The sequence below is a fragment of the Tripterygium wilfordii genome, chromosome 23 (genome assembly GCF_013401445.1).
Source record: "Tripterygium wilfordii isolate XIE 37 chromosome 23, ASM1340144v1, whole genome shotgun sequence".
Lineage (NCBI taxonomy): Eukaryota > Viridiplantae > Streptophyta > Magnoliopsida > Celastrales > Celastraceae > Tripterygium > Tripterygium wilfordii.
The window spans coordinates 4,200,303-4,206,304 of record NC_052254.1 but is presented as its reverse complement, the minus strand read 5'-3'; the positions used below and the strand labels follow the sequence as shown (position 1 = coordinate 4,206,304).

General features: G+C 32.1%; 1 long non-coding RNA gene across 1 annotated transcript; it reads right to left on the bottom strand.

The window, feature by feature from the left end:
- Nucleotides 1-5,067: 5,067 nt before the first annotated feature.
- LOC119993169 lies at nucleotides 5,068-5,647 on the bottom strand. The gene is made up of 2 exons (XR_005466515.1): nucleotides 5,548-5,647; nucleotides 5,068-5,305 (listed from the first exon to the last, which is right to left on the bottom strand). It is a non-coding gene; the product is annotated as an uncharacterized LOC119993169 (long non-coding RNA).
- Between the last annotated feature and the right edge of the window lie 355 nt (nucleotides 5,648-6,002).

Here is a 6,002-nt window from a genome sequence, read left to right as displayed (position 1 = left end):
ATGTGTTTGACTTAATTGTTTGTGTAATAAAGGTAAAATCCAGTGTTAAAAATAACCGATTGCATTTGCTCTAAGCTCATTGCCACAAATGGCAATATCATTAATATATTGTAAAAGTATCAATATGGAAGCATTCTTAGTGTAAATAAATGATGCAGTGCGAAAATAAAGATCAATTGATTAAATCGCAACGAAGCTAATATAATTTGAAATCCACCAAAAAAAATTATGAAAAACATCAAAATTTATATTAATTCATCATTCATCTTTTTTTTCATATTTTTTTCTTGTCGAAAACGACTACAACTGTACTACAAATATAAAATCCTAATACACCTGAAGTTATCAAAAAATACTAATAATAAAATTAAAAATACTAATGTGAAAGCATCTTAATGAATTTAAATTTTGTTAGCTTGTTAGGCCCATGACTAGGTCCTTTAATAAATAAAAAAAAAACATTATTGCCAAGACTTAAAGTCTGTGAAAGCATCCAAATGAATTAGGTAGGACAAGGGGCATTCTTATCACATAAAAAGAAATTAAATTTGGTTTTTCTTTTTTATTACAATGAAAGGGATGGAGTGACACGAACTCGAGATCTCTAATATAACACACATGAGTAACATCTGAGCTATTTGTGATTGTCTGAATTTGGTTAGTTTTTGTTGAGGCTATGATAAATCTTTTAGTAAAAAAAAAAAATCGTTGCCAAGACTTAGAAAGCCTCTAAATGAAATAGGTAAAGACAAGCAGCAGCGCTCTTATTACATAAAAAGAAATTAAATTTGGTTAGTTTGTTGGGGACTTTGAGTAGGTCTTTTAATAAATAAAAATAATTGTCAAGACTTAGATAGCATGTGAAAGCACCTGAATGATGAATTAGGTTAAGACAAGAAGTCACTCTTGATGCATAAATAAAGAAATTAAATTTGGTTAGTTGATTTGGACCATGATTAGGTCTTTTAATATAACAAATTATTGGCAAGACTTAGAAATAATCCAAGTGGTCTACCTCCACCTCCAACAGGTTCAGATGCCAATTGGCCATCTGGGTCCCTTTGCTTCCAAACAATTGAGTAATTATTGACTTGCATTATTGTGCAAATATTGTCATAGTCTCCATCCTTCTTTTCCTCTTTCTATGCTGATTGGCGAGAAATCACCGTCTCTTCTAGCAAAATTGACTATTATAGCCATAAAATTTCCTTTTACAATCTGCAAGACATTACTGGTTCTCTCGAGGAAGACATGATTCATAGTTGTGCCGGAATTTTTTATTTCTAATCTCAGGAAATATTTCAACTTCCCTAGGTCTTTAACTTTAAAACATGTATCTATATATTTCTATATCTTTATTTGAAAACTAGTGATGCATGGTTTTCGTCCAACAAGTGTATAGTAAAATAGATCTTTAATTGAAAACCCCCGAAATATCACAAAAATAACATTTGAGCCTTCTATTTGAATGCATAACCTTCAAATACGAATTCAAGTAAGAATATCAAGGCATTTCAGAAGCTCGGATTAGGAACAAATGAGAATCAACAAATATGTCAAAACAATATAAATTCTAGAGATATTTGTCAATCCGAATGAATTCTCCTTTCCACCGAGATATTCGTCTGCTAGGCAAGAGGATAGCGAGTTACTAATTCTATCTCGGTTGGACATATATTTATTTTATTTTCATTTACTATGAAATTCCTAAATGTAGTCATTGGTGGGGTTACTGTTGGACCTATGTCCTACATGTCTAATTTTGATGATATTAAATCTTTGTAAATGATATTGAAATATTAAAACAATATTTGATTTATGTGAATTGAATTTGAATGAATATATCTTATTGATTATCTTACACGATCACATGTTTTAAGTGAAGCTTTTGCCTAGTATTACGTGAATTTGACATGTACTCATGCTTGATATATTGCTGGAAATTCAGAATTTCAAATGAACTATAATGGATTAAGTTAGAGCATCAATTATCCAATTATCATTTCTTAACCAACTTAGGTCCAAATGACTTGAAACTTGAACCACATGCACATGAAGGTCTAATATATGTTTTAGGACTATAATCATGAGAAATTAAGCGCATCACATATATATTTGTTCATATGCTCAAATTCCGTCAAAACTAGGATTTACCTAATTTTGTCCATATGTGTTATTTGTGAACGTGGTGAACCAAATGAACTTTGATTTAAATGAAATTTCGCGTGCACCTTAGTTTCATCACTATGAACATATTTGACTTAGTAAAGTTCAAGAGAAAAAGCCATTTACACTGAATTTTCAAAATGACATTGAATTTAACATAGAATTTATCGGTTTCACTATTAGTGACCTATATGTTTGGTTGAGTAACCAAACGATTTCCGATTGTCATGACATTTAATATGGACATTCTAATACATATAAAATGATTTATCATGCAGTAATATGAATTTTCTGGATTTTTTTTAAAAATATAATTAACCTATGCGCTCTATATGAAGCTCTTTGAGCTTACATGCAATTGGGGAGTTGTACCTCCTATTTCTTTGTAGGTTAATCATCTTTGTAGTCTCATATAACTCAGAATTCAGTATGTTCAAGAGATTTGAAGTCCGTTTTCTAAGAATGAGCTTGGAGCTCTAGGAAACTATGGAAAATCCTGTTCTCCCCAACTTACTACTAAGGACTTGACGTGATGATCGAAACTAGCCTTAGGGCTAAGCATTGAGATCATATGGAAGGTATTCAAGTATTCATTGGAGTCAAAAAGGCATGAAATGAATATGTGCAAAATTCTATACCCGAGAGGAAAACCGATCGACCAAACCGATCGGAAGTGGATGGCAGCACTTCATATTTTATGACAAAGTTGATTCGCGATCAATCGGTGATCAAGTCTGATCGATCGGAACACGTGCAGGAGTACCATCACGTGAATGTCAAGAAAAGAAGGAGAGAATGAAAATACTTGGAAGAGACTCGTCCAACATGGCTTTTACCAAAAATATACAAACATGTAGGACAAGCCTTGTACTCTCTATTAGAAGTGGTATATTCTGAAAAAGTCTCTCTCAAATGTATAAACAAAAGGAAATAACTTGACAAGCAATGAGGAATGATCAATTCATATAATCACTCTTGAGCAAGTTACTCAATTATGTACAAGTGGTTTGTTTATATATATAAATCATCTAACGGTAACAAAACAAATAAATAAGGAAAACTAATTTTGATGTTAAAGACACGTATACTTTCCAATCTTTTTCCTTGATATTTGGCCTATTGTAAGGCTTACCTTTGTCATAATTTAGTTAGTGCCTTGACTGGGATTTCTCTCCAATAGTATTCTCCATTAACTGAGATTTGTTTCCTTGATATTTTCCTTTTGTAAGGCTTGACTTTTGTAGCCCTTTAGCTATTGCCTTACATAGAATTAGATTTATGTCCAACGGTCTGAGAGAGATTTTCTGCTGTACATACTCTGATTCCTCAGTCATGCTTTGATGTTGGGCTTGATTTTTGTGACTATTACCACCCTTCCTCAAGCTGGTGAGTGGAATGCAATGGACTCCCAGATTTCTCAATCTTGATGATAATATTTCAAATCCTGCAAGCAAGTAGTTAGCCACAAAAGTGCTTTTAAAAAGACAAAAACTGAGAGCCAATTCCAAAATAATTAAAGCAAATAATAGATTAAAATTAAATCAAAGTAATTTCACCAAATACGCATTTGAGGACCTTCATTCTCAATGCAACCAACTATGTTATTGGACAACAAATCTAGTTTTTTCAATTCTTCAAACGGGAGAAACAGAGAGGCATTGATATTCAATACCGGTAAGTCCAATCCTCTACTTTCATAAAGGGAAAGTGTAATCACTCACCCTGTGGCAGGACTACACTCAACCCTTTCCCACTTACAACAGTCTAAAGAAGTCTCCTCACCCTCCAACCAGTTTAGTTGATTGAATAAAGGTTTGAGTTGCAAGAGAGCAAGCCTCTCCTGCTCCCAACACCCATGGCACCACCCATCATCTATTGATACCCACATGATTACCATAATACATATCCACTTTGGTCCCATTTCTTTGTGTGTTGATCAACTACACAAGCTGATCCATTCATTTATACTGATTAGGTGTGCTGCATTCTAATTATTATTCGTTACTTTAATTTAAGAAGACCATGACTTTGACTTGTATCCAAAAAAAATTAATTGCTTTTAAAATTTATTTTATTTTATTTTGGCTGATTTTTTATTTTTCTTTATGATTAAATTTTTTATTTACTAAATAATTATTGCAATAATCAATGTTATTATTCATTTAGGGGTTCTTATTTTGGTTGATTTTTGTATTAAAGTTTTGTCGTAGGATAAATGTTGAAATTAGTAAAAATTTTCATCTAATAAACCCTATTTTTTGGAATTTAACCAAACTAAGTAAAAAATAATTTAGATATTTTATACTTAAAATAAAGTAGTTCAGAAGGAACTGAATAGAAAAATAGAAAAAAATAAGGGATTTAATTGATTAAAATTAAATTAAAAATTTTAATTTGATCTAATTATCATTTTCAAATATACTTAACCCAAATTTCTTGAACACACAGATGTAGTTCTTGACTTATAAAGTCATGAAAGTGATAGATTTTGGCTGTTTCCATCACAATATAATGGAACTTAATTGCTCCATCAATTATGTGGGTAAATATAGATGTGGAAAGGCTCATGTATCTTCTTACAAGCCATTAGGGCTGTTATTGGTACGGTTACCATTACCAAACCCTAAATCCCATTACCATACCGATCCCTTCGGTAACTAAAAAAATGATACCATTACCGTTACCGAAAGAATCGGTATACCGACCATCGATATACCGATGAATCGGTAATGGTAAATCGGTAATTGGTAAATTTACCAATTTTAAAACCTGTCTCTTGCATCAAAAATAAACAAGAAAAATATGCTTTTTGAAATGAAATATGTTTCCAGACTCTAATAGTTCCACTTCCCATGTCCCACACATTACTAACAATTTATTTCATACAAATACAAGACCATCACACAAAATAAATTAACAAAGTCAATTTCATGGCCTTCAAATTTTCATATACTACGAACTACTTGACTGGACAATATTACATTGATACTTAGATACTACATTAGTACATTACTACTTCAGAATTCAGATCATTAACTCATTTTCTGGGCCTGCAGACTTGATATACTTCCATGACCCCAACCATTTTGTACCCGTTTAACTGCTTAAGAGCTTTCAATGCAACTCCACTGCCTCATCTCTGGAAAAAGGATTAGATAAGGGAAATGTCAAAATGGAAGTGAAAACAACTATTTATATTTATATATATATATGTGTTTAACAAAGTAAATAGCAATACACCTATAGTGCTGAAATTGAATGTTCCAACCAGATCTATAAACCAGTTCCAACCAGTTCATTTGTTCAGTTCAAACCAGTTCCACTCACAAAAAAATTCTTACACCAATCAACATTCAATTTAGAAAAAAAATAGGCACTCACAATCACAGAGATTCTTCAGTATTTAGTTTGTGGGTTTGGTGGACGTGAAGCCGAAGGAGGAAGTTCGGAAGGTGGAGCTTGAGCATTCAAGATACTCATACAAAGACATTTAAAAATATTAACCATTCACATTAACTATCAAGTAATATTAACAATTCAACTAAAATAAAAAGTATAAAAGTTGCTGACTTATTTCAAATTCTTCAAGATCCTTATACAAAGAAACTTCAAGATCCGTTGGCTCCTTATAGAAATTGAAATCATTTGCTCTAAGCCAATCACTAGTACACACTAATGCCTCTACCATTTTTGGGGTCAATGAAGCTCTAAAAGGATCCACAATCCTCCTACCCAAGCTAAAAGCACTTTCACTAGCCACGGTAGAACTTGGGATTGAGAATATATCTTTGGCAATCTTTGAAAGAATAGGATACCATAATTGATTCAACTTCCAC